This window comes from Trifolium pratense, linkage group LG6 (genome assembly GCF_020283565.1).
Source record: "Trifolium pratense cultivar HEN17-A07 linkage group LG6, ARS_RC_1.1, whole genome shotgun sequence".
Classification (NCBI taxonomy): Eukaryota; Viridiplantae; Streptophyta; class Magnoliopsida; order Fabales; family Fabaceae; genus Trifolium; species Trifolium pratense.
In genome coordinates, this window is record NC_060064.1 from 2,999,399 (window position 1) to 3,005,443 (window position 6,045).

Sequence of the window (6,045 nt, forward strand, 5' to 3'; positions counted from 1 at the left end):
AAATTAGATAGGAAGGGACAGAACAAAAACAAGATTTTTTTGTCTCTCACTGAACCACATGACAACTTTTTGTCCACAGTACAACTATAAAAAATACGAAAATACCAATTTTATTTTCGAATATAAAAACATTATCGTCTTATATCTCTGTCCTGTATTATCTTGTACTGTTCTGTCAAATGCTTACTGTTTTACGAATCAAACGCACCACATTGATTTTTAAGAATAATCATTATCATTAAAATATATATTTATTATAAAGTGTTTGATCTCAATTAAATGGTCAGAAATACATAATTGCAAAATTTAATATAGACAATTTTATTAAAAGATATGACGAAAGATTATATTAAAAACATGTTTATTACAACGTAAATTTTCTCGGAACATAAAACATTAGACAAAAAATTACACAAAATCATTTTTATTATACAAAAAAATTACATGAAATTTAAATTAAAATGAATGCCGAAACGGAGGCTCACACCAAGGGATAAAAGAGACGTAATTAAGTTCCTCTTGTGAATTTTTTATCCCTTTAATGGAGAAAGAACAAGGTCAAATTCTTCTCCGTCCCCTATAGGTTTGCAATTAGAAGACTGATTGGGTTTCGTTTTTGGTTCTTCAAGCAACCACTTAGTTACTACCACCCATATGGAAAAGCCCAAGTTGAGTGGCACTTGTTTCCGTTAGTTAATTAGGTCACAAAAGTCCTTCGTTGATTATCATATTATTCCCAACTATGGTGACTAAAACTCAGTGATAGGAACAATATGAGTAACCAACACAGACTATGTTGTCGTTTACACAAAACAATGAACAAATAGCACAAGAGAAAATGTAAAAAATGAATGAACGAATGAGAGAAGAGAATGAATTTTTTTAAGAAGCATTGTGATATTGGTGAATGCTATGTCGCAGCCATACATTGTGATATTGGTGAATGCTATTTAAAATGCAAAATTCATTCGCAATATAGTCAGTGAACGCTCTTTTTTCCTCCAATTTTGCACACTCTATCTAACCAGTGAAGGTAAAATTGGAAACTCAAACGCGCAAAAGAATAAATTTTTATATTGAAATGGGCCAAAGCCAAAAGAAAATTAGAAAATTTTTTTCTACCCCAACAATTGTTCAACTACCCCAACATTAATTTTGAATCGACGAATTTGCCCTCATATATAAACTAAAACCCTGAAGAAAAAAATTTGGTTACCGGAACACTTTGGAAAAAAGTGGAAAAAAGTAAAAAAAAATTTGGTTACCGGAACACTTTGGAAAAAAGTGTTCAGGTATATGAAATTTTTCTAATTTTTTTTATTACCGGAACAATTTGAAAAAAGTGTTCACGTATATAAATTTTTTCTATTTTTTGTTGTTACCTGAACACTTTAAAAAAAAGTGTGTAAATATATAAAAATTTTCCAAAATTTTTTTTGTTTACCTAAATACTTTAGAAAAAAGTGTTCCAAAGTATTTAGGTATGTAAAATTTTTCTAAAAACTTTTGACTGCAAACAAAACAAACGCATACAACAAAGACCCTGTTTTTGCTCTCATCCAAACAACAACATTGTTTCTGCCATGGATGCTTCATCAGAGCTCCCAGACGTAACACACTTGTTCCAACCCATAAACCTTAAAGACCTTCCACATCTCAACCACTACATCCCCAACCTCTAACCCCTTCCAAATCCACTCGATCAAAACCCTTACTTCCACAACTCCCAACACAAAAGCTTATACATCACACAACACGGCTTCGTTTTCTCTCACTCCATTCGCTTCGCTTATCAAAGCGCCGGTCCACGTGATCCCGTCTACTTCAACCCATAAACCTTAACGGCCCGTTTGGTGCGCACGATAGTATAGTGACAGGATATGATATAAAACAGGATAATGATAGGATATGATAACAACAAGATAACAGTTATACTCAGTTATCATATCCTATGTTTGGTGCACACAGGATAACAAACATGATAACTATTATATTTTGTTTTTAATACATACTTTCTCATAATAATATGATAAGATATATAACATATTTAATTGACAAAATTACTCTTGTAAAACAATTATTATTTTTTAAAAATTATTTTGTTATACTTTGAATTTTATAAATAAAAAATATAAATAAGTAATCAAATAACTTTATATAATTTAAAATAAAAATCATGAGAAAATAATCAAGTTTAATTTTTTATATGAATCATGATCAAATAAATAACTCAATAATATATACATGTTAGATAAGCCAAATAAATATATGATATATCTCATACGTAAATAATAAAACTACTATTGCAAAAGAATTATATTTAATATTTTATAAAATTTAAGTTAATATCCCTATTTGTCAATTTTTTAATAATCATTTTACTTTAAAATATTGTAATTTTAGTAAAATTTTGATTTTTTAGAATATATAAATTACAAAATTATCCCTGTGAGAAAATCACATATATATTTAAAAATTAATTATTTTATTATTTATATTTTATTAATTTTATTTTATGTATTTTAAAATATATTTTATAAAATAAATCAGTAATTTTTTTTTCTTCTTATCCTATCCTGCTGGTAACCCAGCTCAAATTCAGGATAAGAATTATAACTAGAGAGACAGGATAGGATAAGCTTCAGGATTAACTTATCATATCCTGCTGTATCACCAAACACTGGATTGCGGCAGGATATGAGTCTCTTATCCTGTGCACCAAACGGGCCCTAAAGACCTACATACCTGAACACTTGTTCCAACCCATAAACTTGTTTTGTTTCAATTTTACATACCTGAACATTTTTTTCCAAACTATTTTGGTAACCAAAAGAAATTTTAAATTTTTTTTATATACATGCACACTTTTTTTCAAAGTGTTCGGCTAACAAAAAAAATTTAGAAAAAATTTATATATCTTAACACTTTTACTTTTTCGAAAGTGTTCCGATAACCCAAAAAATAATTACATACCAGAGCACTTTTTTCAAAGTGTTCCGGTAACCAAATTTTTTTCTTCAGGGTTTTAGTTTATATATGAGGGCAAATTCGTCCATTCAAAATTAATATTGGGGTAGATAGACAATTGTTGGGGTAAAAAAAAAATTCCGAAATAATAACACCTTGCTTATTAACCTAATTACCCAACTCACAATTTCTCGGCTCGGCCCGTATTTCTATATCTTGTTTTTTGGGTGAATCCCATGTTGTTATAGGCACCTCCTATACCTATTAAACTGCCAAATATTCTATCTTTTTTTTTTTTATAAGAAAACTGATAGTATTATTTTCAAACAAAAAGAGTGTTATAGAAATATTATATAATTACCATCAACAATGAATTGATTCAAGTGGTAAGTATTTTGGTCTCCTTAAACATAGGTCAGATATTCAATTTCTGCTTCAAAATTTCAATTGCTCGATTTTGTCCCTTATGCATACTTGATTTTAACTCCCTAAAATTTATTAAACTTAAGAAGGTTTGTTTAGGGATTTTTTCTTTTGAGGTAAATACGGAAAATTTCAAATGAATTTAAAAGTTTAATTACTATGCATATTTATGGTAAAAAAATTGGCTTAAATGCAAACATGTTGGTGCGGATGGCGGGAAACTTATTAACCGTAGGCGTGTAATCATTGAACTAAAGAATTATCCGTAAATATTGCGCAACTCCCCCTGAATACAACCGGTTCTTCTCGGTGATAAATGTAACAAGACTATCAAGACACGAGAATATCAACAAAGTTGGTAACTCAGACACTTATTGAAAATACTTAGTTTTGAAAATAATATGAAAATAAACTCAGTAAATTTTTCCGCAAAGTACTTCCTATTTCTCGTTATAAAACCCATGCATATATATATATATATATATATATATATATATATATATATATATATATATATATATATATATATTGACCCATATACTTAATGACCAAGTAAAAAGCAATTCAATCATGTGAAACAAATCAATCCTATTAATTAGTAAACAGTAATCAAAATAAATCGATTATGTATATGACTTAGTCAATAATATACCTATATAATAGGACATAGAGATTAATTGTTGTGCAGTGTAAAGAATTTTTACACATACATTCAATAATGTGTTTTCACATCATTTAATGAATGTGACACATAATGTCAGGCCCGGTTTTAGGCCAGGGCAACCAAGCCCCCAGCCCAGGGCCTCCAAAATATTGGGGCCACAATTTTTTTTTTCAACTCCATCATTGTAAATATGGGTTATGTATATGTTTCGGAAATCTATTTTCATGAAACGTTGCTTGGCCTAATGGTACGCGGTTCGGTCTGTAGTGCTAGTCTTGAGGGTGGTGTGTTCAAATCCCACTTGTGATAGTTTTTTGATTTTATTTTAAGTGATCAATGCATAATAAATACAGTTAATTTTAATTTAATATTATTTATAGTTCATATTGAATATGACAAAAATTGTTTACTTTTATAAAATAATGAGTTTATTATAAATAGAATTACTCTATAGCTTACAAATACTTTTACTATTTTTTAAAAAAAAAACTATATTTTGTTATTTCTTTGAAATTAAGTTGCAATTTTTATTAAAACATAAGTTTTTATTAACAAGATTAAAAACACTATCATTTTTTTAAGGTGTATTTTGTTGTTATTGATTAGAATATGACATTTTTTATATTATTAATGTTTTCTTTTTCTTTAAAAAAAGTTACTCTCTTTTAAAAATTGCATTTTTTTTAAATAAAAAACATTAATTTTACTAAATTTATTTTATCTTTATACGGTTTTTTTATCCAATTTATCTGGGAGCTCCAAATATATTGGGACGGCCATATGCTATTTTCAATTTAAATAAATGTTCTTTTAAAAAAATTTGGAAAAAAATTTTATTAGGGGTCCTTTTAATTATTTGCCCTGGACCTCCAAAATGTCGGAACCGGCCCTGCATCATGTATTTTTAAATACTATACATAATGTGTCGGTATATTATTGCACGCATGTGTAAAATAATTTTACACTGATGGTGCATATAAATTAAATTCTAGGACATAATAATGATAATTGAAGAGAATTTAAAGGGCAGTTACTATAATAAAGGAGACATTTCAATACTTAAATAATATGAAATCCCATGTAAAAATACCAAGTCAATTTAGATCAAAATATTAAGATAAATATAATAGAAAATAAATTATTTTTTAATCAAAATATATTTCTATATTTCTTACTTGAAATTATGAGACAATATAATTTAAACTTTTGAAATATTCTCAAAATTTCCAACAAAACCTTCATAAGAAAAACAAATTTTAATGTAAGAACTGGCTTATATTTATACACTAGACAAATGTATTCAAAAGGTGACACAATTCTTGTTAAAAAAAAAAGGTCACACAATTATCTTCTATCTTTAACCAATGTCTCGTGTTCGAATTCAAACTTCGACATGCAATACCTCTAATATTTTTAACGGTTATGTTAAATAGTAACCTTAAAAAACTTGTTAAACATATAAAAAAAGAAAATAAAAGATCAAATTAATGTTAAAAAGATAATTTTTTATATTTTTAAGGTATTGAATTAGGACCGTCTCCGAGTTTTTAGAAGTTATGCCGCAAAAATGTAAAAAAAATCATCGATTAAAATTGCAAATTTAATAATATAAAAAATATAATCATCAATGTAATTAACATAAAAAATATTCATATTCTAATTAATACAAAAAAATACGTTCTAGCTACTTAAAATAAATAATTTTGTTAGCATTTTCTGAAACATTCATCGATTAGGTTTTCATATTGTATATCCCCAAAAAGATGATTTTCAATTGCTACCGATGTGCATATATTTATTGCTCCAGTGTTGCCATTTTTTTTTTTCTTGGTACATATTTTTCTTTGATAACAACTCTAAATGTTCTACCATTGTTTATTTTTCCTCCAAATCAATAAAATCCTTCTGTATAGTTTATATATATATATATAGAGTCAGGATCCGTTGACACCAACTAGTTTGACACCAAATGTTACACCTCTCAATAACGT